Here is a 27,770-nt window from a genome sequence, read left to right as displayed (position 1 = left end):
CCCATTTTACATTTTTTAATTTTTGAGAGAAAGACAGGCAGAGTGATGACTACCCCACCTCTCCCCCAAGTGCAATGGAAGCCTGGGCCCTCCTGGGGTCCCACATGAGGCTCGGAGACCCTCCCACCATGCATCACCTCATCCCACCCCCAAGAATGAAAGGGGGGAGCTCAGAGTGCGAGGAGAGTGCTGGAGGGAGTCCAGATTTTATCAACTGTGAGCCCAAACCCAGTCCACAGGAACGTGCCTGTGAATTTCTAACATCCCATATTTACCAAAAAGTGTAAAGGTCATAGCAGGTAGGGGCATTGGTTGTAAGAAGTAGCAACCCACTTGTCCTGGCATAAAAAAAGGGGGCCTTTATTATAAGAATATGAGGTGATGCCTGACATCAAAGGAGGAGTGGAGCTGGGCCATGTGCACAGATCACTCTGTTCCCTGCATGGACCACTCTGTTCCCCACACAGGACCACTCAGTTCCCTTTCCCGCACGGACCACTCTGTTCCCTGCACAGGCAGACTCCATCATTTGCTTCTCTTGCCCATGTGGGAGTTGGCAGCCACCACTGCTCCAAGGTTCCTCGTCAGTCCTGAGTGTCGGTTCCTGGTTTCCAGGACGTGTGATCTGATGGGCCCACTTAGGTCAGAAGGTCATGGTTCATCCAACCAGCTGTAGCCCAGGGGAGGGGGACCAACCCTGTGCCTGAGGTGGGAAGTTCCCAGAACCATGAAGCTTACAGGCCCAAGAAGTCCTCCTGCAGAGAGGCTGCCACATGGGGCAAGGAGCACATGGCATTTTAGTCATGAGGGGAAAATTCAGAGTTGCTCTTCTGAAAACATTTTCCCTGTTTAGAAGTATTTTTCTTTCCACCAGGAAATCAGTATGATGAGCAGGAGAAACAATTCACCTAAAAGTAGTCCTGTATGTAAATCTTTATCCCAAATGTTGGGCCACTCCAAGATTGTGTCATCTGTTCATAAAACTATGTCGCATATTTGCTTCGGGGACCAGCCTGTGCTGAATCGGTGTCCAACGACTGGGACAGGCTGTGTGGTGACCGACAGCCGGGAGCAGGCCAAACCCAGCCTTCCAGCCAGGCCACAGGCCAAGGTTGCAGCACTGGATGGTGGCTGTCACATCCCACGGGAACCTGGATTCTGGCTCCCACAGCGCAGGCCCACTGGGGTCACGACCTGAAGGCGGACAAGAACGGAAAGGGATAGCCATTTCTCCCCTGGGTGGCAGGGCGGTCAGCCAGCAGCCTCGGGTCCAGAGCTGGAGCCCGAGGTGAGCAGCGGGGCTTGGGCCCACAGACGGGGCTGTGACGGCAGGTTATGTCCCAGTGGGAAGGAAGCTCCTTGTTACATCAGCATACAGTCTGCTCCTGAAAAGACATTGTTTCCGCGTGGGATGGGGAGAGACCCCGTCTGCAGGAGGCCTGGGGCACGGAGGCAGGTCCCTCTCCTTTTCCCACACCCAGCCTGGGGCCTGGAGGACAGCTGTGGCCCAGCAGCCCCTCCTCTCTGGACCTCTGCTGTTTCCCCTGGGGAGGCTCCCAGGCCCAGGAGTAGCACAGACCACGCGGATGGATATGGGGCACCTGTGGACCCCCCTTTGTGCTTCTTCTCCATCGGGCCACCCAGGCCACCTGCTGGGGCCACGTGCCCATGCCCACTGCCCAGCAGACTCTCACTGGCAGGACCCAGGCATTTCCCTAACACGCTTGTGTGTTTTCTGAGATGTGGTGTTAACCTCGTAAATGTCTGGATGAAAGTTCGAATAAACAAATAAAATCACCCGCTGTCCTTGATCCACATGGATTGGTCTGTTCTAGTTGAGCCATGAGCCTGTCTCTGGAGTGTCTGTAAGCATGGATGGCTGCATGGGTCCACCTTCTGTGCTTCTCCACGTGGAAGCACCAAGCTCATCCAATGAAGGGATCACCTTTAAATCTGACGTTGGCTGTGATCAAGGACTACAGAGAACACGGTCTAGTCAATGAAGACAGTGTGTGAATAGCTGGGTCTCCCATGTCCTCAATGCGCGCCTGTGGTGGGACCACATTTAGTCCTTCGTTATCTCCCGACCTTAACAAGACGTTAGGAGTGATGGATGAAGGAACTGAGGATTCCAGTTAAGGGGGGAGGTTAAGGGGGTGAATTCAAAGGATGTACCAGCTGCAGTCGTCATTGATTCTCCTCCCCCATGTTTCCTCTCTTCTTTTCCCTGCCCCACCTCCCTCTGAGATCCCCCTTTATAACCTAGCAGGTCAGCTGCATAAGCCACACTCTGCAACCCGGCCTAACAGACTGGCTTTATGTTTCCCTAGGCAAGCCCCTCGGCCAGTGGGTGTTATCTCACTAGGTGTGTGCTGAGCGTGTTCAAGAACCTGGTTCCCTTCTGTGTCGGGAGAAAAGTCACCATTGCCACCCTTGTGGGTCTTACTCAGCAAGACAGCCTTGCTTTCTGAGACCAGCAATTACGCTCCGTCTGAACAAATGAAGTCAGCGCCCAGAAGGGCCGCATCCCGGTTCACCTGGTCAGTCACTGGGGCTCACAAACCCGCCCAGAAAAAACCCACCAGATCCTCGGAACCACAGCCACTTCTCAGTCTTTCTGCCATCTCCCGGCTGGGTTCTGTCTTCTGACGTGAGATATTCCCTGTCCCCAAAATATTTCCTAATATCTCCTCAACCCAAGAAAGTTCAAAGACTCTACATTCAGATACCCATTCCAATGCATTTTAAAACCTTTCTGCCTATCACAATTATTGTAGCTGAGCTAAGCGACAAGGTCTAGCGTTTACAAATCATGTCCAATGTGGGCCCTTCTGCCAATTAATCTATTCAGCTGTTTTCCTGTAACTGTTTTCTCTCTGATCGTAGATAATGTCTTTCAAGGTATTAGGTGGCGCCAGTGCATTCCTTACACACTGCCTTACGGTCCTGCAAAGAAAATTCTGTTTACATTATTACTTAGTGAGAACTAAGAGTTTGCTTGGATTCATTATTTCTTCTTTGGTCATGAAAAATGTGTGAATTATAAAACCTACCTTTCCCAAAAGCATACCTTTCCAAAACGTTGCCCAAATCTTGTTTTTTCTCTGATAGTGATTTTCTAAGTCACTTATTTTGGGGGGAAAGGGATGGAGAAAAGTACATTTTTTCCTTTTAATAGGGACCCTTAATATTTAATGGGAAACAATGATTCTAGTTCAATTTTGCCTTATGCCTGAGCCTAGTAAACATCATCATAATATGCATAAAAGTAACAACGATGTGCCAAATGTAAATGACGCCACCTTAAGTACCAAAGTAAACTCCTTCCCTTCAACGATTTGTGAACAAATAGATGAGGGGCCGCTGGAGATGGATCAGGTCAACTGTGTGTCGACTCCACTCCTGTGGGGGAGGGCCCCCTCTGCCACCCCCGAGCTGCCCACGGCCTGCTCCAGGCTCCCAGGCACCCCGGGAGAAGGTCCTGTGTGAGGAGGGGGGGCTGGACCCCCAATGCTGCCCCATCAAGGTCAAGGTGAGCCGGCAGACAGCCACAGAGAGGCAGCCTGCCCCCGTGCCTGGCCATTCCAGAGAGAGCTAGAGAGACACAGAGAGAGGGAAAGAGAGAAGGAAGGATGGAAGGACAGGAGGAGGCGGGGCTGCGGCCTCGCTCTGCCTGCCGGATCTCACGCCAATTTCTCGTAGTGACTCCAACCTAGACTCATTACCCAAAGGGAACCCTGGACCTAGCTTGGAGAAGCTGACACCACACAAGGCTTCAAAACACCCTTGAACCCAGAGTCAGCCCAGCGACTCCCTTTGTTCACGTCCCCCCAAGCACATAGCGGCTGCTGGGACGATGCAATACAGGAGCCGGCACACGACCGGCCAGGACAGCTGCCCCAGGGTCACGAGGCCAGGTGCCACGCCCTGCCGCATAACCTCTTGTCCTTGCTGACCTGGTGTACACGTGTATTTCCCAATTCCAAGAATAGTAAGAGATTGCTCTGTCCCCTGATGTCTCACCAACAGTGGAGGCTCAACATCTTTCTGTGACTGACACACGTGAGCTCACCCACAGGTGGACCCACCCAGCCCCATTCTCGGGCTCCCACCTCCCGGTCAGCGGGGTAACAAGACGCAGTTCCATTCTGTGTCCTCTCACTCCTGGAGGCGGGTCTGCTTAGCCAGAGGTTTCAGATCAGACGTGTGGGGCTCAGGCCGAGGGCACTCTGTCCCCGGGCCTCGTCTGTGACCAGCCAGGGCCCTTCTGTCCACAGCACGAGGCCGGGTGCCTGCCGAGAGGCTGTCATGAAGCTTGAGGGCCCGTCACTCCGAAAGCACGCTGCACCAGGCTACGCCCCACGTGCGTGTTCAGTCTCTGCATCCTACCCGGCCCTCGTGACTGGGGAAGGAAGAGGCACCCACCACACTCTGCATGCTGTTCATCCTGAGTTAAACGTGTTGCCACGTGTTCCTTCGTGTTCCTTCTCTCGTGTGTCTTCTCTAGCGATGACCTCGTCCAGGGTCAAGTTTGATCTTTTTATCAAGATGTCAGTTGTTTTCTGCCTTCTTTGTTAAACTTCTCCCTATAAATACTCTTACCAGCCTGTCCTTGGTGTTTCACTGTTTCACGTGAACACTTGGGATTCGTACATATTCGAGCCTAAATCATTCCCTTGATCACATGACTGATCGTGTCAGATATAGGACAGCCTTTCCCACCCATGACTGTATGAACGTTAACCTGTACTTTCTTCTCTACTTCACGGTTAATGTGCTAACATTTACATTTCTGATCCCCATGGAATTTAGTCTATGAGGTTTAAAGCAGAATTCTAGTTTTATTTTACTACCAACTGTTTGCCCATTATTTCCTGCTGTGCTTTTGTGAAAATAAACCCTTCTTCATTCACTGAGCTGAGGTGTCACTTTAATTTTACACCAAATCCCCACATATTCTGGAGTATCTTTCTAGACTTGTATTCTATTCAGTCTCTGTTGCTTTGTTGGGACCTTACAGCTTTAACTAAGCCCTTCAGTGCAGGACAGTGTAGCACGGCCCTCACACCCTTCCATTTCAGGTTACTTTTGAAAAGTTTAGCATGTTTATTCTTCCCAATGAGCTGTAGATTAATTTTGTCACTTTCTCCTAAAATTGCATTAGGGATTTTCTTTGAACTGTATAAAAATGTTACAGGTTCCTTTTAAAAATGTAAATCTTTAAATATTTTATGTCTTCTCCATTTATCCAGATCTTCTTGATGAAAATTTTTATATTTTCTTCATAAAAGAACTTTACCCTAGCACAGTCATCCCTCGGAATTTTTCATTGTTACTGTGAATAGAATCGTTTTTATTACATCTCATGGTCACACGAGTCTCTCCAGTTTTCAGGCAGCTAGTATTCTCTTCAGCGTTGACAGCCCTGTTTCTCTCCTCCCCTGGACACACGCACCACCTGCTTCCTTCTCTTGCCTCTCGCTTTCTCTAAACCAGTCCTGCCATTATTCCGAGTTCACCGCTTCCAGGGCCAAAACGGCGACTGCAACATCATCTGTGGGGTTCAGACTAATGTCCCCTATCAAGACGGAAAGCTGTCTTTATAATTTTAATGAATTATGAGTTTCAATTTTATTAAATGTTCCTTTGGCTGCTGTCAAGATAATCATAGGTTGTGAATTCTATAAATACATTTTTAAATAACAAACACCTTTTTTTCCTGGAATAAGACCAGCTGTGTTTTAATGTATTAATGTTTATTTATTAATATAGATCAACTGGATTTATGTATTAGTACCTCTGCTGTCTTCCCACCGAAGAGCGGCTGGGTGGGCAGGCCCAGTCAGAACATGCTTCTGTCGTTAGCTGACCGCGTCATTCCTTTATCTCCTAGGATTTACTGTTGCAGAGAGGTCTGCCAGATTTTTGTAATCTGTTTTTAATTAGCTTGCTCTCTCAGAATGCTGAAAACATTTTTTTTCTTCTTTTAAAAATCTTTTGCCATGTTTGCTTACTGTAAGTGTTCTTTTATCAACTTTGGAGAAGCTTCTTCTCCATCCAGGAACAGGCACCTGAGCTGTCCCTCTGTCGCCATGTCCCGTGTTGGGCTCAGCATCCCTCACCTCTGGGTCTCCCGTCCCCTCCGGTGTTTGTCCTCCTGTTCAGCCTGAAGGAGATGCTCCAGTGCATCTCCCACATCACTGGTTCTCAACATCATTAATTATGCTTCATTAATTATGCCTGTACTGCCTCCCATCTGCATTATAAATCAGGCCAATATTAGTTTTATTCCAAACCTCCCTTTTATTATTTAGCTCCATTTACCTCTCAGTACTTTTCTTTGTTTTTAGCTGACGTATCATTTTATATTTTATTAATAATTTGAAATACTCCTTTGAAATAATTTTCTGCATTTTGGAGAACATCAAAATCATACTTTCCCTCTATGCCTTAAATATTTTAGTTGTAAAAGTATTTTTATTTAGACTTTTTAATAATAGGCTCCACATTCTACTGGGTATTTTTTTCCCTCTTTATACCTTTATAAACAAGATAACTGTTTGCAACTCATGCTGTCACAGCAAGAATAAGTACATCTCTCTTGGTCTCTCTGTCCATTGATATAATGACTAAAATCATTTTTCAAAAATAATGAGAGAAAGTAAGGTATCCAGCTACTAGTCTTTGCAATTCTTTATGCTCCTTTACAGTTCTTAGCTTACTTTGTACACTGAAAACATTACCCAGGATGTACACCCAGATGCCTTCCACCAATTCACGTCTATACGTTTACCTCCCAGAATATAGTGGGTCACCATTGGTTTTCCTGTAGTTTACCTCAACTTATTTCCTAATATCTGTAGTAGTGTATCATTTTAAGAAAATGATAAAAGAAAGGGAAGAGAAGAAAGTCATATGCACTTCAGAATTCTGCCTCACAAGCAGTTTTAAAGGCATTAGGGTATGAATTACTATCTACTGCTACACAACAAATTACTCTAAAGCTTAGTGACCTAAACAGCAGACGTTAGTTACCTCACAGTTTCTGTGCATCAGGAATCTGTGCAGAGTTTATCTGGAGGCCTCTGGTTCAAGGTCTTTCATGAGGTTGTAGTCAAACAGCCAGCCAGGGCTGTGGTCTCATCTGGAAGCTGGATGGGGAGGGGTCCACTTGCACTCACATGGCCTTGGCAGGCTCCAGTTCCTCATGGACGGTGGGGATGAGGGCTTCAATGCTTGCTGAGCCACACGGGCCTCTCCATAAGACTGCTTCCAGCGTGGAAATCTGCTTCCCCAGCGCAAGCGAACTGAGAGAGCAAAAGTGAGAGAGCAGAAGTGAGAGAGAGCAAGGGAAGCCCCCAGGATGGCAGTCAGGGTCTTTCTAAAACTGAATATTGAGAGTGATATCTCATGATGTCTTCTCTTCTGCCTCGTTCCCCCTTTAAAAGTGAGTCACTGGCGCCACTCACAGCCCAGAGGCAGGGATCACCAGGGTCCATCCCAGAGGATGGCTGCAGCTGGTCACCTCCTTCATGGTTGGTCACAGGCAGCGAACACATGGAGGAAGAGACAGGAAAGTACTTTCTACCATTTTTCAGATACTACTGCCAAGAAGTACAACTGGGGTCTCTCACGAAGAAGACCAAGCCTCGGTCGGCTTCTTGATCCATCTTCGTTACTCCCAGTATCTATCACTGAAAGGTTTTGGTATTAGATGGTCTATTGGTTGAAATTTTTAATTTTGAAAATTTCTCTGTCTTCACTTGTATTTGTTGTGATGCTGGATATAAAGTTTTGCGCTGAAACTTGTTAAACAGACCAAACAGAAGAACTTGCACTTCTTCTACCTTGAACGTGCTTTTAAACTAAATGTCCTTTCTAAGGAATAAACAGAGTTGGAATTACATATCTAAATCATGTGTGTGTTTATTCTAGAAAGCAATGGCTAAAAGCATCCACATAATCGAGGGGTGAGTTTTGCTTTTATTTATTCATATGTAATCCCATAGGTAGAGAAATCCCAAATATGATAAAGGCATAGTTGACTTAGGTATGATGGCAAACACAGCAAGTATCCTCAGGCGTTCTGCTGAATTAAAAAAGAAGGTTAGCCTGTTTAATGTTTTTATTTAGCTAAAATAGATATTACAGTTGATATAAACACAATAAAATTACAATAATATCATGAAACAGAGAAAAAGATATTTGAAATAGTGGTAACTCCCCTGGATTAGGGACTTCACTGTGTACATTCTTTAACAAAGTCAGGAATTTTAGCAACAAGAGGAGCTGTTAGTGAAGAGAATCACTTATCCTTGTGTCTTACACCTGACAGTGTAGGCAACAACAAATCCACAACATGCCTACCATCAATGTGCTTACCACACCAACGAAGGCAGACACTTGGAGGAGCTTGGCGATGGCCCCAGCATGGCCCTTGCTAGCTGGTGGTACTCAGATTTGAACCCAGGAAGTCATACTGCAGAACGCATGCTCCTAACTTGCTATGAGTTGTTGCCTCAGTGAGGAACATGGGAACAGGTACATGATCAGTATTTGTTCACTTAATTAACAAATTCATGAATGCTTCAATGAATGGATGGACCTAGATTTTTTTTAACAAAATCTGATTCAAATTATGGAGTACTACCTCTTTTCTTTGGAAGGTTCTTATCCTAATAAGTGGTGCCTACAGAGAAAAGCTGCTTCGTTTATTTTTCTTAGTCAACATAATATCATGTTCGTGCTATTTTAAGAGGGGGGAAAAAGACGAAAGGAAAATGCATAATCACTACTGTAAACCAGTTTCATGTGTACAGAGGTAGCCATCTTTACCCTCATCCTTTATCCAATTTCAAAAACTTGGCAGTGTGTGGAGTTACCAGTCACCTCCTAAGACTTCTGGTGTTGGAAGTAAGACCCTAACTCTCACTGAATTATGGACTGGAAAAATCTGGTCTCCTTATGTGTTTTCCATATGGTTAGCTGAAGCTTTCTCTGCTCCAACACTGAGAAGGCCAGCATGTCTCCCCTGGCGGTTTTAAAGATTTTATAAAGTGGAAAATATTTTGCTTCCTTGGACTATCAAACTAGAGAGAATGAAAGACACTGCTATCATGTTTGGTGTTCATTTATTTTTCTGAATGTGGTAACCTCTTAAATCGGTGTGAGCTTAGGGGGCTTAAGGTTTGCAATTTGACCACATAAAACCAGAAATGTGTATGTATTTCTCTGTTAATATTTTGAGGAAAATATCTCCCCATCTTTATTATAGTGATACCTATTTTTCTGAATTCCATTATCTTCCCCAAAATGTTGTGTCTTTTAGTAGAAATAAGAAGTAGAAAAAATGTAAATTAATGTTTCTCCCTAGTGAGAAACAGGAGGAGGATGGAAAGTCATTCAGGAACTGAAACCAAGCATGATAATTGCCACTTTGGGGCTCTCAGACACAGGGCTTGCTTCTGTAGACTTCTTTACCAGCACCAAGAAAAAAAATCAAAAACTCTTACAGCCAAAGCTCTGTGAATATTTTTCCTTTTTATCTCAAGTAGTTCAGTAACACTTCTAAGAATTGTTAAAAACAATGGTGGATTAGATGATCCTGACTAATGATCTATTAAAACTCAGGGTCTGAATGCAATTTTCATCATTTCCAATTGCTTTCCAACTGAACTAAAACTTGGCAGGATTACTAAAACTGCCCTTAAATTCTTTATTTCATCATGCTAAGTTTTAATTTGTTTAATTTACTTGTTGGCCATTAAAAAGTATAATTTTATTTTTCCAGAGGTCACTCACATGTTTGTTTAGCCCATCTGACTTGACAGTTTGCAACAAAGAAAATAGAAATTAAAGATAATGGTATATTAATTCAGGTTTTGATATAGTTTTTATTAATATTATTTTACGTTGAGGAGGGAATACTGTTTCAAAAGGTTTGATTTGAAAAATGGTTCTTTACAACTGCTTTGCCAGATGACAGCAAACTGATGTAGAAAGTGGTGGATCGAGGTAGGTGGGGAGGAAAATTGTACTAAATATGATTTTGCAAAAGACAGGCTTCAAAACTGAAATTTATTTTCTAGGAAACTTTTGAGCAAGGTTAAATAGTGAGTATTAAAGAACTTGAAAATTTATATTTCCAGCCACCCAGTCTTATGACATTTTGTTCAAGTAATATTTATTTTTATATATTCCGGTAAGGGGAACTTAGGTCTAAGTCCATACATCCAATGTAAGTGAACACATGAAGAATTTGCTAGGAAAGGTGAGCACACAACACTGAAGATCACTTGGCCCATAAAGTCAGTCTTTGGAATCAATCTATGACAAAGGAGGCAAGAACATACAATGGGGAAAAGACAGTCTCTTCAACAAGTGGTGCTGGGAAAGCTGGATAGCTACATGTAAAAGAATGAAATTAGAACACTTCCTAACACCGTACACAAAAATAAACTCAAAATGGATTAAAGACCTAAATGTAAGACTGGAAACCTTAAAATGCCTTAGAAGAAAACAAGGTAGAACGCTTTTTGACATAAGTTGTAGTAATATTTATTTTTGGATCTCTCCTAAGGCAAAGGAAACAAGATCAAAAGTAAACAAATGAGACCTAATTAAACTTTAAAAAATTTGCACAGCAAAGGAAACCACTGACAAAATGAAAAAACAACATACCGAGTGGGCGAAAATACTTGCAAGTAATACGACAGATAAGGGGTTAATATCCAAAATATATAAATGTTCATACAACTCAATATCAAAAAAATAAACAACCTGATTAAAAAATGAGCAGAAGCTTGAATAGACATTTTTCCAAAGAAGACATACAGGTGGCCAACAGGCACATGAAAAGATTCTCAACATCTCTACTCGTCAGGAACATACAAATAAAAAACACAACAAGATATAACCTCACACCTGTCAGAATGGCTGTCACCAAAAGACCACAAATAACAAATGTTGGTAAGGATGTGGAGAAAAGGGAACCCTTGTATGCTGTTGGTGAGAATGTAAATTGGTGCAGCCGCTATGAAAAACAGTATGTAGGTTCCTAAAAAACTAAAAATAGAACTACCATATGACTGAGCAATTCCACTCCTGAGTATATATCCAAAGAAAATGAAACACTAATTAGAAAAGATATGTGCACCCCGATATTCATAGCAGCATTATTTACAATAGCCAAGAATATGGAAGCAACCTAAGTGTCCATCAACAGATGGAAGTACATCTGTTGGAAGAAGATGGAAGAAGATGTGGTACATACATACAAGGAATACTACTCAGGCATAAAAAAGAATGAAATAATGCCATTTGCAACCACATGGATGGACCTGGAGGGCACTGTGCTAAATGAAATGTCAGACAGAGAAAGACAAATACTGTATGATATCAGCTATATGTGAAATCTCAAAAATAAAACAAATGAATATAACAAAACAGAAACAGACACACAGATATAGAGAACAAACTAGTGGTTACCAGTGCAGGGGGGGAAGAGAGGAGAGGCAAGCTGGGGAGATGGGATAAAGAGATACAAAAACTACTATGTATAAAATAGATGAGCAACAAGGATATGTTGTATAGCACAGAGAATAGAGCCATTATTTTATAATAACTTTAAATGGAGTACAATATTGAATCATTATATTGTACATCTAAAACTAATATTGTAAATCAACTATACTTCAAATAAATAAGTAAATAAATAAATAAATATATGTTAGTATTTCGCCCTGAATTAACTGGGTCCAAGGGACTCTGGCTTTTGCAAAGAGTTGACATTTTGTTCAGGGACAGTGGGAAAGGCTTGTCATTATCTCAGAAGAGGAAATGGGCTTTCTATAATTCACCTCTAAGTACCAGATTTGGTGTAGATTTTTAAAAAGGTATTCTTTAGGAAGTTCCTACAGTATTTCTATTCTTCTGTCCTTACTTTGCTAAGTATATTTATTGATATACAATATACAATATTTATTGTATGTTTACTGTATATCAATAAATATACTTAGTGCAGTTGATTGTATATCAATTTTACCTAAATAAGGCTATTGAAAGCATAGTCAAACTCATTTGTTGCAGTTAAAGAGTGGTAGGAGAGAAATTTATATCTACAATACATACACTAGGGGGGAAAGCTGAGAAATAACTGTCTAAGCCTCCACGCCAAGAACTAGAAAGGGAACACCAAACGAAACCGAGGAGAAGATAAAGGAAATCATAAAAAGCAGAGGTCAGCGCATTATAAACATATGTTTTTGTTTGTGTTTGCAAGCACCTGTTGTCTATTAATCACCTGAGATTCTACCTGACACAGGTTCCTATGCATGACTGTTCCTTCATGTTCTCATGGAAGGAGGTTGGCATTGCTTTCTCTTCTCAGACGGCTGATGCACCACTGACCCAACTTGCAGACTCTATAGCAAATTCCAGGATGTTTGAGCTCAAGTCTGATAAGGAAAGAAAATGTAGGATTCTAGATACTGGGAAAACTTGTAACTAAATTAAATGTTTTAGTGACATTATAAATCATGGTACATCAAAGTTAGTAAAGAAAAAGTGGTAACTCAAGAATAACAGAGAGGGGAAACTGGATTAACAAACTGTCATTAGAACAAGGTAAAAGTGGGCAGGAGAAGGATGGAGTGGGAGTTTGGGGTTAGCAGATGCAAACTACTATATACGGAATGGATAAACAACAAGGTCCTCGTGTATAGCACAGGGAACTATATTCAATATCCTGTGATAAACCATAATGGAAAATAAGTTTTTTTAAAAAAGAATTATCCTTATGTGTAACTCAGTCACTTTGCTGTATCACACAACATTGTAAACCAACTATACCTTAATTTAAAAAAAAGTAAAAGTATCTTGGTAAAGACAAAAGCAAAATCAGAAATGTTGACCGAAAGTATGACCTTTCTTAAGAAGGAAGGTCTCCTGCTCTGTTAAGCAAGTGACTATTAACTTCTCTCTCGCTCTTTTCACTCCCCTTATATACCATGTGCTCCTAGTATGCAGGTTTGGTGTCTCACGTTATTCTTAAATTATCCAATAGGGCCTCTTAAGGAGTGGCTGGGTCCTAATGTTGAGCAATGCAAGATGACCCTAAACAACCTTTCTTTACTTTTGCTTTTATTGGTGGTGGTGGTGTTGAGGGGACACTTTCAGTAAGTCTGGAGATGCTAATGAAGACATCATCTTGTCAAGGCCCCCGCAAATGATCTGAGGGAAACAAATGGCTACACTTGACTAAAACATTTGTGAAAAACCATAAATTTGTGGATTTAAAATGGTCAGGTAATAGAAAATGTGCTAGAAGAATATCCCTTGGTCAAAAAACCCACCGGATTAATCATGAAAACATATAATAAATGACTATGGTACCTGGATATGACTGCCACCAAGCCTCGGGATGTGGATTATAGAGAAACAGACACGTGATTATGATCCTTGGACCAAAGAGCACCGCCCAGGTGGAAGAGGAACATGCTGCCAGGGGTGAGGTAGGAAAACGGGCTCATTTCTGTGCCCCCAGAAGCCGGGATGCAGACACACCACTCAGTCGCCCCAGGGCACTGTCTCCAAGCCCGTCCTCCAGATGAAGGGCCACCTTGCCATCACTGATGGGGTTCAAGAACTAGGGGGACCTCATGCTGGCAAATACTCCCCATGCTGCAGCCCATCCAAGGTCATGGGGAGGTCATTCGGAATGGTGGGGGGCCAGCCGTGAGTGTAAATGTACAAACTTGTTTTCTGACCTTTTAATCTTAGTCAATTCCAGTGGCAATGGCACAGCTGGAAACAGTGGGGGCCACAGAGACATGCTACTCTTGGTTCAGCCAGCTTCTGAGATAAACAAGAACAGACTAAGTTGTCAAAGGCTTAGGGTTTGGTTCACAAGCAAGTTACTAGGTTATGGTAGTGACTGTCAAAATGTGCTCCACGGAGACTAATTCTGGGGGACATTAACACATTACCCGAAAATAATTGGTCCAATGGCCAAATGTGTATGGGAGGGACGAGGGGAAGATGGCGGAAGAGTAAGACGCGGAGATCACCTTCCTCCCCACAGATACACCAGAAATACATCTACACATGGAACAACTCCTACAGAACACCTACTGAATGCTCGCAGAAGACCTCAGACCTCCCAAAAGGCAAGAAAGTCCCCACGTACCAGGGTAGGACAAAAGAAAAAAGAATAAACAGAGACAAAAGAATAGGGACTTTGTCTGGTCCCTTTCCCATCAGAAAGACAAGATCCAGCCTCATCCACCAGAACACAGGCACTAGCCCCCTCCACCAGGAAGCCTATACAACCCACTGAACCAACTTTAGCCACTGGGGACAGACACCAAAAACAACGGGAACTACGAACCTGCAGCCTGCAAAAAGGAGACCCAAAACACAGTAAGATAAGCAAAATGAGAAGACAGAAAAACACACAGCAGATGAAGGTGTAAGATAAAAACCCACCAGACCTAAGAAATGAAGAGGAAATAGGCAGTCTACCTGAAAAAGAATTCAGAATAATGATAGTAAAGATGATCCAAAATCTTGGAAATAGAATAGACAAAATGCAAGAAACATTTAACAAGGACCTAGAAGAACTAAAGATGAAACAAGCAACGATGAACAACACAATAAATGAAATTAAAAGTACTCTAGATGGGATCAATAGCAGAATAACTGAGGCAGAAGAACGGATAAGTGACCTGGAAGATAAAATAGTGGAAATAACTATTGCAGAGCAGAATAAAGAAAAAAGAATTAAAAGAAATGAGGACAGTCTCAGAGACCTCTGGGACAACATTAAACGCACCAACATTCGAATTATAGGGGTTCCAGAAGAAGAAGAGAAAAAGAAAGGGACTGAGAACATATTTGAAGAGATTATAGTTGAAAACTTCCCTAATATGGGAAAGGAAATAGTTAATCAAGTCCAGGAAGCACAGAGAGTCCCATACAGGATAAATACAAGGAGAAATATGCCAAGACACATAGTAATCAAACTGTCAAAAATTAAATACAAAGAAAACATATTAAAAGCAGCAAGGGAAAAACAACAAATAACACACAAGGGAATCCCCATAAGGTTAACAGCTCATCTTTCAGCAGAAACTCTGCAAGCCAGAAGGGACTGGCAGGACATATTTAAAGTGATGAAGGAGAAAAACCTGCAACCAAGATTACTCTACCCAGCAAGGATCTCATTCAGATTTCATAGAGAAATTAAAACCTTTACAGACAAGCAAAGCTAAGAGAGTTCAGCACCAAACCAGCTTTACAACAACTGCTAAAGGAACTTCTCTAGGCAAGAAACACAAGAGAAGGAAAAGACCTACAATAACGAACCCAAAACAATTAAGAAAATGGGAATAGGAACATACATATCGATAATTACCTTAAATGTAAATGGACTAAATGCTCCCACCAAAAGACACAGATTGGCTGAATGGATACAAAAACAAGACCCATATATATGCTGTCTACAGGAGACCCACTTCAGACCTAGAGACACATACAGACTGAAGGTAAGGGGATGGAAAAAGATATTCCATGCAAATGGAAACTAAAAGAAAGCAGGAGCAGCAATTCTCATATCGGACAAAATAGACTTTAAAATAAAGACTATTAGAAGAGACAAAGAAGGACACTACATAATGATCAAGGGATTGATCCAAGAAGAAGATATAACAATTGTAAATATTTATGCACCCAACATAGGTGCACCTCAATACATAAGGCAAATACAGCCACAAAAGGGGAAATCGACAGTAGCACATTCATAGTAGGGGACTTTTAACACCCCACTTTCACCCATGGACAGATCATCCAAAATGAAAATAAATAAGGGAACACAAGCTTTAAACGATACATTAAACAAGATGGACTTAATTGATATTTATGGGATATTCCATCCAAAAACAACAGAATACACATTTTTCTCAAGTGCTCATGGAACATTCTCCATGATAGATCATATCTTGGGTCACAAACCAAGCCTTGGTAAATTTAAGAAAATTGAAATTGTATCAAGTATCTTTTCCGACCACAAAGCTATGAGACTAGATATCAATTACAGGAAAAGATCTGTAAAAAATACAAACACATGGAGGCTAAACAATACACTACTTAATAACGAAGTGATCACTGAAGAAATCAAAGAGGAAATAAAAAAAATACCTAGAAACAAATGACAATGGAGACACGATGACCCGAAACCTATGGGATGCAGCAAAAGCAGTTCTAAGAGGGAAGTTTATAGCAATACAATCCTACCTTAAGAAACAGGAAACGTCTCGAAAAAACAACCTAACCTTGCACCTCAAGCAATTAGAGAAAGAAGAACAAAAAAACCCAAAGTTAGCAGAAAGAAAGAAATCACAAAAATCAGATCAGAAATAAATGAAAAAGAAATGAAGGAAATGATAGCAAAGATCAATAAAACTAAAAGCTGGTTCTTTAAGAAGATAAACAAAATTGATAAACCATTAGCCAGACTCATCAAGAAAAAAAGGGAGAATACTCAAATCAATAGACTTAGAAATGAAAAAGGAGAAGTAACAACTGACACTGCAGAAATACAAAAGATCATGAGAGATTACTACAAGCAACTCTATGCCAATAAAATGGACAACCTGGAAGAAATGGACAAATACTTAGAAATGCAAAACCTGCCAAGACTGAACCACGAAGAAAGAGAAAATATGAACAGACCAATCACAAGCACTGAAATTGAGACTGTGATTAAAAATCTTCCAACAAACAAAAGCCCAGGACCAGATGGCTTCACAGGCGAATTCTATCAAACATTTAGAGAAGAGCTAACACCTAACACCTATCCTTCTCAAACTCTTCCAAAATATAGCAGAGGGAGGAACACTCCCAAACTCATTCTACAAGGCCACCATCACCCTATACCAAAACCAGAAAAGATGTCAGAAACTGCAGTTTGCGGCCGTGGCAGACGAAGGACAGGAAGGCAGGCTGGTAACGGCAGAGCAGAAAGCTGGGAAGACCGTGGGCATTAATTACCTGGTCGGCAGCTCTGTGAACTCAACTTAAAGCCACTCCGTCACTGGGCTTCTTGTCATGTGAAATAGTGACTTTGATATTTTCTTTAAGTCATTTTCAGTTGGGTTTTCTGTATCCAAAAACATGCTAACTGCTCCGAGTAAAGCCAAGATTATATTTATAGTTGATTATGAACAGATTAGAAAGTATAGAAAATTTCTGCCTCCACAAACATGCATAAGCCAGAAGCCACCCTGGAAATAATCTAATAAACATAAATTTAATAAGAATAAATATAACAAAAACCTATGTACCCACCATTCCACCCACCTCCACTGAATGTCATTTTATCATATTGCTTTGGGGTTTTATTATTGAAAAATAAAATATTATAGATATAACTCAAGCCCCAAGTTTCCTCTTCCTTGGAAAAGATTATAAAAATTGTATGAACAAGTATAAATAAATTATTTGATACAGATGTAACTTTGATAAAAGAACAACCTAAATGATTTTTGCATGAGAAATGGTGACTGACATTGTGTTTAGGGAATGATTTCCTTGTTTCCTCCACCGCTAACTCTAATAAAATCACACTGACTCTAAGCTCTGCTTCCAAAGAGCTAATACACTCCTTTGCCACCATCTGTAAAATATCTAGAATACTTGAGGAAAATAAAAGTACATATATGGCATTTTTCTTGTCATGATGCCATGGATTAATAGGATTAAACCTTGTGTTGTTTTAGCAAAGAACAGGCCTGGGGTCCAGGCTGTTGGAAGAAAATATGGCATATTATCACACGTAAAAGTACCTATAAATAGTGTACAAGAGAAAAAAACACTGTTTAGCTGTTTAGAAAATACAAAATAATTTAAAACTGAACAAATCAACCAAACTGCTAACATCAGACATAATTAGTAGGTACTGAGAACGTTATTGGAAACCATTTTATCCTCAGACGTACATAGGAATGTGGTAACAAGAAATCAGGGAAGAAAACCATGGATGTGCTCAACTTTCAACTCTTATGGGAATAACACCTGGAAGTGTTCACCGAACTGACCCTCGGTTTCTAAAGCTTATGCAAGTATTTGAATTCTACTATCCCCCGACAATCAGTAGTTAGAAACAAATGTGCAGGTAGACTCCACCACTTCACAAGCACACTTGCAATTTGTAAATCTTGGAAGTCCAGGAAGCAAACCAGCTGTAAAAGTACAGGACAAATTAGAACCAACAAGTCGGTGCCCCTGAGGACTGTTCCGCACGACAAGCCTCGTTAATTCATGGCCCACAGAGGAATCCCTTCTAGCAATATGGTTTTGCTCTAAAGATCCCTAACGGGGATTTGAGCGCGGTCCCAAAGGCTGCAGCTTTCCGAGGCGTGACTGAGCACTACCGTCACGCATGAGTCACGGCCGGACTCTGCCCCTGAGCATCTGTCCCCACACAGGGGAGGCGGGAAGGCCCGGCTGGAGTTCGTGAGCCAACAGCCATTTGTGCTCAGGTTATGGGATTTAGAGATTGTGGGTTTGCTTTCCCAGGAAAGTGAGGGATCATTCCCAATTCTTCCATCTGGTGTGGAATCCCCACCATAAATATTTCATCCTCTCCAGCACTGCACATGGACAGCACTCTGCTTTCATCAACAGCAGCTTGTCCGGAGGACACCTGGGAGGGGCTGAGTCAGCCGTCCCACCTGCAGGAGGAGAGAGGACAACCTCGGCCGGCTTTGCTGGCCGTTTTATTGTTCAACAGTTTTTGAGGTTTCAGTATGAAATACAATAAACTAGGAAACTGGGCAAGAAAGAGCAACCGTGGGAGGGAAAAAGAAGAGAGGAGGGAAGTTCTTACTGTTTCGCTTCTAAAGGAAAGGAAGACTGGTCTTAACACACTGTTCCAAATCACCCGTGTGTTTCTTTCAGGAAAACCGATTCTCTGAACTACCTCAGCAGAAGCCACCACAACTTTTATAGCACCTATGACTTTTGTTTAACTCTCATTTCAGGATGAACCCAGCAAACTCTTATCCTCTGGACTCTACCAGGCAACAGTCCCCTTTTCACCGTCTGAGGTCCCCACTCCATGTACACCGCGGCCTGTGGCCAATTCTGAGTTTTCAGTATGTGCATATGCTTAACCTCTCCTTGATGGGGGTCCCCCCCAGTGACGCTCCCTAGTACACAGGGCCCCCCTGTGCTTCCCTCCCTCATAATGACCCTCTGTGTCCTGGGACAGGAGACTTCTCCAGAAACACCCATCACTCACAGCTGATGCTCAACAACAATGAAAAACGCTTCTTCCGGCTTTGTTCTTAGAAGTGCTCCCTGGTCTGTGAGCTCCTGGACATCAGCAATGTCTGAAGGTCTTTGGGAGGCTCTGGCGCCCCAGCAACCCCAGTAGTTTGCGAATATCTGCTATTTATAAGCCAGGTGTTTGGAAGACACGCAATGTGGTGAGCGCAGGCGGCTGTCCATTCACTGAATAATCAATCACACAAACGCTCCTCTGCATCTTCCCCTGAACCAGAGAAGTGACGGCGCATCAGGAGAATCAGCATCGCTCCTAAGTGGTAACACTGCCAAGGCCTGAGTTAAAATTACTGCTTTAGGAACTGCCTAAGCCTTCAACGCTTTGCTTAGTATTTCTCCAGTCAGAGTATACAGTCATATTATTGATGTATAAGAATCCATTTTGCTTCAAGAGGTTGAAATGTTAATTATGTTTACAGTTCTTGCTCTGGTTGAGAAGATATATTTGGGTCAAAGCTGGCAGCACTCCGTGAGACTCAGTGGTCACTGCTTAACACAGTAGACAGATGCACAGTGAAGAATCCACCTTTGTCCCCAAAGGGGTCTGGTCTTGGTCCTCAGCTCCTGGGAGGGATCTGAGTGTGTCTGGAGCCTTGGGCTGGTCAGGCAGCAGCAATGTGATGTGGGGTGTGGGCCCTGAGGCCTTCAGGGGCAGGGAACTTATGGACAGATAAGCCACGAGGACAGGTACTCATGCCTACATAACAGAGCCCCAGGAACAATTCCGCACCGAGGCTGGGTGACTTCTGGTTGGCTGGCCATCACACACATACCGGCAGAGTCCTGACTCGACGGGGAGAGGGCCATCGGAGGCCCCACTTGTGCATCTCCTGGACCCTGTGCTACACACATCTACCCTTGACCGACTTTAGTCTGTGCCTTTTCCTTGAATTAAACCACAACCGTGAGTATACAATTCTCAGTGAGGCCTTCTGGGACTCACTGTCAGACTCGATGAGGTTTGCAGGTCCCTGAAGTGGCAGAAGTGAGGGGACTGTGCCCTCTGACCTCCTGGTTGTCTAAGCCCTTAGCATCTGGGTAAGGTTTTGGAAAACTAAGTCAAATTGAATCACTTCTCTGCTCTAAACCCTCAACGGTCTCCCATGTCACCCAATGTCCTCTCAGAGGCCCCATCACAAGTCTGTGCCACTCCCTTGCCGACAGGTCCTCTTTGAGGCCATCACCACCCCTCCCCCTCTCTCTGCTCCAGCCCTGGGGCCTTCCTGCTGCTCACTGACCACACTGAGCAAGGTCCTACCTCAGGACCTCTGCATCCAATTCCTCTGCTCTCCCCCCAGACATCCCAACGGCCCACCCTCAGCTCTGCCGACGTCCCTGTCTGTGAAGCCTGCCTAGCAACCCTGAGTAGACCCCTTCTCCTGTCCTTTCTCCAAAGACCCCTAACCTCACATTCACTTGTCTTGTTTACTGTTCTCTCTCCATGAGTTCTGCTCACTGTCGAGCTCACAGCACTTAGAGCAGAGCACACAGGGGGCACTCAGGGAATACTTGTGGATGGCGAGCCAGTGAACGAACGGTGCCTGCCCCTGCCCCTCACAAAGCACCGAGAGGGAGGGAGATCACACCTGAAGACGGGTCATCGCCTTTGGTCCACCTGAACCCAGGCAGGCCAGCAGACATGAACACACTCAGCTGGGAGACAAGAACAAGGCAGAACGAGAGTGACAGGTTCTAGACCCCAGTGCTTAGGAGGGAGACAGCATTTGACTTGCTACGGATGGGCTCAAAGTTCTCATAAATTCAGAGAGCCTGCCTTGTGAAACCTGGGAAAGGAAAATTGGGTGAATGCCTGGAATTGAAAGTTACTGTGGGAAACGTAACTCAGGGTCAACAAGGGAAGAAGAGTGGAACTGACAGAAGTCAGGGGATGGTCAGGGATGCAACCCTGGGAACCTGCTGCTACAGACAGGCTTTACCCAAATTAAAGCAAAAGGCCCTTTGAGCTTCAACAATAGATAAACTAGATGTTTTGGTGGATGGACCTAGAGTCTGTCATAGAGAGTGAAGTCAGTCAGAAAGAGAAAAACAAATACCGTATGCTAACACATATATATGTATACATGGAATCTAAAAAAAAAAAAGTTCTGAAGAACTTAGGGGCAGGACAGGAATAAAGACATTAATGTAGAGAATGGACTTGAGGACACAGGGAGGGGGAAGGGTAAGCTGTGACAAAGTGAGAGAGTGGCATGGACATATATACACTACCAAACGTAAAACAGATAGCTAGTGGGAAGCAGCCGCATAGCACAGGGAGATGGGAGGGAGGGAGACACAAGAGGGAAGAGATATGGGGACATATGTATATGCATAACTGATTCCCTTTGTTATAAAGCAGAAACTAACACACCATTGTAAAGCAATTATACTCCAATAAAGATGTAAAAAGAAAAAGAGTCAATTCATGCAAAAAAACCAGATGTGATAGAGAATGGTAGAACTTTTTTTGTGTGTGTGTGGTTCGCGGGCCTCTCACCGCTGTGGCCTCTCCCATTGCGGAGCACAGCCTCCGGACGCACAGGCTCAGGGGCCACGGCTCACGGGCCCAGCTGCTCCGTGGCATGTGGGATCTTCCCGGACTGGGGCACGAACCCGTGTCCCCTGCATCGGCAGGCGGACTCCCAACCACTGCGCCACCAGGGAAGCCCCAGAACTTTTAAACTAATACAGCTTTCTATAATCACAAGAAAGAAGCATTGGATTCCTTTTAAGTTTTTTTTAAAGTTGCTAAAGTGAACCACCCAATGAAAAATTCTTGACTCAATTTTTATTCCCTGCAAATATGCAAATTAGCCAGTTTCATCACTAACTTCATCTTGAAAAAAATCCATTAGAGCAAGAAAAAGGTGGTTCCTCACATGTAATTGAGATTTTTCTGGCAAAATACAAGATCATTTTCTTGACCTCAAAATCCATTCTGTTCTGCTAAACAAGTCTGAAAGGCTCCCAGCTCCATTTCCTAGGACACCAGAAGTCTCCATGTACTTCCCTACTTGCCTTCCACCTCGAGAGACAGAGAATGCCTTTCAGTGTCTCCAAACGTCTTGACTCTGTTCCCACAGCACAGGAATGTGCACAGCTGCAGTTAAAGGAAGGGGTATTACCTCATGGAACGTCTCAAAGCTTGTGAGTGGCAAAAAGCAGGTTGTGAGATAACACAAGTTCCTTCCCCGTTCCCACGACCCCTTACAGCTGTATCGCGTCAAGTTGGAGGGGTCACCCTGCCCACTTCTCTGTCTGAAGAAAAGGAATATTTCTCTGGGTACGTGGACGTCCTCTGACAGGTAGAGAACGATGCCACGTCGGGCCTCCTGCGTGTTTGGCCCAGAGATGACCTTCTGGGATGAAAGGGGTATTGTCGCTGCTGAGCAGCTGGAGGGGCTGAGAGCAGGGAGACGCTGAAAGGGCCAGTGTTTGCCAACCCACCAATGACCCAAGGGCAGCTGAAGCAGGAAAACCAGTGACAACACATCAGTATGTGAGGGGTGACTCCCAGGAAGGAGATTTGGGTCAAAAAGCTACAGGGTGACATCACTGCACAGCAGGGCTTGACACAGAGCATTTACTTATGTTGAATCCAACTGAATGCCCACCATTCAAGAACCACTTGCTGAGGGTGTAAATTGTAGAAAGCAATCCATGGGGTAAGGGGACAATCTTCCAAGGGGCTGAGCGCGGACTCGAGTCGAGTTGGGGCAAAAGAAAGAGGAAGGACAGGCTCGCTGTGACCGGCACACGCCGAGTGCGACTTGGCTTGAATCCGCCTTCTCGAGACGCTCTGCGGCTGCACGTGTGACGGGTGTGCTGTGTGAACGTGCTGAGATGCATTCCCGTCTCATTTTCTGTTCTCACGTTGCCATTTCCACCAGAACAAGGAGATGCTGGCACTCCGCATCCTGCTCTGGAAGCGGAGCAGCAGGACGACGGGAGCTTGCTCCAGGCTTTTTTTCCGTGTTACCTGACCCTGCCCTACACGTCACACTGTCATGAGTCATGTCTTCACCTGGCGCCCTGGTGGTGCACTGTCCCCCGAGGGGCCTCCTGTGTGTCTCCCCGCCAGCATCCATGCTGGGGGGACAAGGCCAAGCTCTGAGGGGTTCTCTCTGTGCCACCTTCACCTGCAGGAAGATGACCTCATCAACCCAGGCAGGGCCGTGTCCCTCTTCTCTGAGTTTCACAGGTCACTCACAAGGGACATTTGGGTGTGGGGACCGACTTCTGAGAGTCTGGGCCGTGGAATGCTGTCCATCCCACACACCTCAGCCGCCCTGCCCCAAAGAGCCTGGTCTCCCTGCTCCCGCTGGGGACCCGTCAGTCGTGCTGGAAGCCGTGTCTCATCAGGAAAGGCTGATGGGCTCCTCTCATAAACCAGGGGCACACGCTTTTGCACCCCCGGTCCAACCGCACACACTAGCGGATGGAACTGTTGGGTTAGCTAAAAAGGTCGTTCCGGTTTTTCCATACCATCTTACAGAAAAACCCAGACAAACTTTTTTGGGCAACCCAATATTAGAGGAATAAGGATGCCAGGCTTCCCCTTCACCACCAATTCCTCCAAGGGAGTAGAAAAACTCTTTCCTCTCCTTTAAAAAGCCACAATAGCTATAGTCAGTTTGGGCTAAAACAACTTACTTTTATTGCATAACCACACTGTATAATCATTATATTTTTGAGCAAATTTCAGCTTCAGAATTTGACAAGCCCTTTGTTAACTAATTAAGTGCTAAGTAAGATCTGCCTTATTAATCATGTTCATTTGAGCTATAAAATTGAGGCCTGAGTTATCAAAAGGAAAATTAAGGAAGCTGGCTTGGCCCTGAGTGTACCAGCTGAATTACACGCGAGATGCCCCTGGAGGCTGCCGCAACAGAGCTGCAACGCAAGTCAGTTGTGAGCACCAGGTTCCTCTGGAACGCATGACGCCAAGGGGGCTGTGCAAACAGCTGCTGCAGCGGAGCCCACGCGCCCCTGGCCACGCCGACTGCCCGGCCCAAAGCTGCCTGACACTCTGCCGTACTGAGCTTCCCAGTGTGGGATTTATTGGTTCACTTCTGGATCACGGACCACCCGGGTGAGACGCCACGCCTCATGGTTTTTCGTTACCAGACGAAGGTCCAAGTGTCACCAAACAACAGGAGGAAATGAGAAGGCACACAGAGGGCTGGCCACCAGGCACGGGCCACGCCAGCCTCAGTCCCGGGAGGTGCACAGACCGGCCGACGCGGACGCTGCCGGGACGCTCAGTCCAAACCCTGCAGCCGTGCCTCTGGGCACCTCTGGGCCACCGAGGGTCTCCGTCCACAGAATCCAGGTCTCGTCACTCTCATTCCCAACCCGCTTCAACCGGAGGCGGATTTCAGACAGCCACGAACCCAGGGCCGAAGAATCCTGGGTGGGAAGAGCGGGCGCTCAACCCGAGGCAGCAGGACGTGGAGGAAGCAGGCGGCCGCTGGGGGGCCCTCTGCCCCGGGGGTCCCGGCACGCGCCTCGTACACCCCCAGGTGACAGTGACAGAGCCGACCAGGCCGTCCTCCCCAGGGCCCCGCCTCCGAGCCCCTCACTTCTGTTCCCTCCTCAGCAGCGCCCTTCCCAGACCTCCGGGCCCACCACCCTCTGCCTGAAGCACTGCCTCCCGGGGGTGCTCGGAGCACAGCCAAACTCCCCACAGAGCACCAGCCCCGACAGGAAGTGCCTGCCGCGCCTCACCCTCTTCCAGGCTGGATGAAGGACGGACAAGGTCGCCACCCCGGCGGCAGCAGCGGCACCAGCAGCAGCGCCAGCAGCCGGCGCGTGCGCACCAGGCCCGAACTGAGTCCAAGCGGAGCTGCGGCGCGGCCTCTGCCCCCTGGCGGGTGGGCGGGGCCCCACCTACCCCCGCCCCACCCGACTCCGCCTCTATCGCGTCTCGCGGGACTAGCCCCCTTTGCGCCCTTTCCGGGCCCATTTCTGGTCTCGCAGCCGCTTCTGGACGGCGTGGGTGTTGCTTCCCCGGGCAGAGCAGGTGGCCGCGTGCGCTGCTCCGGTGGCCGTGTGCGCTGCTCCGGCGGCCGTGGCTCATCCGTGATGCCTGGTTGGCCCCGGCCGCTCTCACGGCCGCCTGGCCCACCCGGCAGAGCGGCCCTCGGCAGGATTTGCCCAGTGACCAGTGGACACTGTATGGGCGGCGTCTGGCCCGTGTCCTCTGCCCGGCGCTGTGCGTGGCCCAGGCAAGCCATCCGCGGACACTGGGGCGCGATGACGCCGGCCCAGCGAGAGGATTGCCGTGCGCCGTGTGCCTGACCAGGCGGGCATCCAGCGGGGGCGGGGCACCGGAGACCCGGTCACCCGGCCTGGGCGCTCTGGCTGTCTACGTGGTGCCAGGGACAGTACATGGCTGTGGTCCCGCAAGAGTCTGGACTCTTTCTTAGAAGCCACCAAGCTGTAGTCTTCAAACAAGGAGCTGCGCCGAGCCACTGTCTTCCGGGTTTGAAGGCATTTGCCCGATGCCAGTGGAGGCAAAGAGAGGTTCCAGCTTGCCGACCGCGGCCTGGGCCTGGAACAGAGGACGGGGGCTGAAGTTTGGGGGGCAGTGACAGTGGTCCCTCGTCCCAAGCCTCCACGCTGCGGTAAATCTACCAGGGGCCTGGCTCCGCGGAAGGCGGCTGCGCCGTGACCGGGAGAAGCGCGGCTCTCCCTCGGCCGGAGGAGCGTGCGTCCCTAACCGCAGTCACCGGACGTCTGGTGGGGGAGTGGAGGGCGGGAGGCGGCGCCCACGGGGCCTCCGGCCAGGGAGCGGAGACCAGCGCGGCTGGACGGAAGCTTGTTAGACGTTTTCCGAAATACCTAAGGTCTACTCCCCGCTTTAAATCTCTGCAGATACAAAATGGAAGGCTGAATCATGGTCTCGGTGAAGTCTTAGGGGAAAAAATATAAAGTGGCTCAGAAAGCATAGCAATTTTTAAATTTTTTTTACTAAATATTTAGAGTAGAAGCTCCACCCCTTTCCAGCATAGATTTTCTCTAGGGGACTGCAGGACCAGCAGGCCTCTCTCTTGCTCTGTGTTCTCTCTCCTCTGATGTCTTTTGCACTTTCCCTTGCATGGTCTCAGAAGTGAAGAACCAAACACAACAAGCCAAGAAAAGGAAGTTCATCAGTTTCAGAAGGTTTAGAGAAACGTCTAGATTGTGGAACCGTAACAGTTCTGGGCACTTCCTGTGCATCACCACCATGGTCTTGAAGCTCTAAGAAAGAAATGGGCAGCATTTCCCACACACATATGATTACAGGATCTCTTTCCCAAAGCACCTCCTATGGCTTTTGTGCCGTGGACGCACGTCAGGAAATCCGAGCTGTATGCTGATGCTCAGTCCTTCCCAGTCCGTAGCATGAGCCGGCGTCAGATGAAGCCCTGGGGGGAGTGAACGCATGTACTGAAGACATTCATAGTGTCACTGTTCTGCTCAGTCCTCCCGTAGGTAGCGAAGTGGGCTTGTGCCTGGCTGTGGGGTGCAGGGAGACAGGGAGGCTGGAGGATGTCTGCTCTGCTGATCTGAGAGAGAAGGAGACAAGCTTCCAGAAATGCTTTGGCAAACTATTTGAGCTGGTACAGGAGGTGAGCAACAGCGTAGGGCCAACTGTGTACTTGTGGGTCAAAACCAGTTTTCCAGACTAGTGGCGTTCCTCCAAGCCATGTTTCAGGACCAAGGTCCCTTGTGTCACCTGGGTCCCCTGACCTGAGCTGCAGAAGGGCAGGACAGGAGTTGTGCCCCTGGAGCTGTAGAATTCAGCCTAGGAGTGCAGTCACCCCACCCCATTCCAGCCCAAACGCAGCTGTGGGCCACTCCCACCTGCAGGAGAGCTTGGGCTCAGAGAGGAGCGTGTGCCCAGGAGGACAGAAGAGACGGTGAGCGTCAGCCCGTCTGCTGTGGGGCTCAGAGGAGGCTAAGTCACGTGACGTCCCAGCCAGAGTGTCGGCGTTTGGATGGCTCACGGCAGTGGAGGAGCCAAGCGCAGCCGAGCCCAGGACACCTTTGGAGGCCACGCCAGCAGGATCTCTGGAGAATCTGATGTGTGGTGTGAGAGGAAGAGGGAGTCAAATGTGGACCAGCGTTTTGGAGACGCGACAACTGGAAGAGTACAGCCCTGCAAGAGTGGTTCCATGGCTTTTGTGTTCCTTCCTGCATCCCCATCCTCTGGGCCCTGATAGGGGTTTACTAAAGACCCACAGAAAGAACGGATGCCTGGAGGACAGCGCCTACGGATGTGTGCAGCCACCACGGGAACGGGCTTAGGAAATAGCTCCACACAGCACGGGAGACACCTGACTGATAGCTTTCAAACTAGCCTCCCAGCTGACTTCTGCCATGAAGCTGTCCCTGTCTACAGTAATTATTATAAAATCACTCAGAGAAGTAGAAATGAGACTTAC

The 27,770-nt window shown here is 46.1% G+C and overlaps 1 long non-coding RNA gene across 4 annotated transcripts in view; it reads right to left on the bottom strand.

Moving 5' to 3' along the window:
- Positions 1-1,391: 1,391 nt before the first annotated feature.
- Positions 1,392-27,770, bottom strand: part of LOC113606579 (uncharacterized) — a 97,381-nt gene continuing 71,002 nt past the window's right edge. For all 4 annotated transcript variants that reach the window (XR_003427610.1, XR_003427613.1, XR_003427609.1 and 1 more), the window contains 3 exons: positions 25,069-27,405; positions 7,036-7,307; positions 1,392-6,256 (listed from right to left, as the gene is read on the bottom strand). This is a non-coding gene — a long non-coding RNA (uncharacterized LOC113606579). The remainder of the gene's footprint in view (positions 6,257-7,035; positions 7,308-25,068; positions 27,406-27,770) is intronic.

The sequence above is a fragment of the Aethalodelphis obliquidens genome, unplaced genomic scaffold (assembly GCF_003676395.1).
Source record: "Aethalodelphis obliquidens isolate GAN/ISIS:26980383/991018 unplaced genomic scaffold, ASM367639v1 scaffold3, whole genome shotgun sequence".
NCBI lineage: Eukaryota > Metazoa > Chordata > Mammalia > Artiodactyla > Delphinidae > Aethalodelphis > Aethalodelphis obliquidens.
This window is presented reverse-complemented; position numbering and strand designations above follow the sequence as displayed.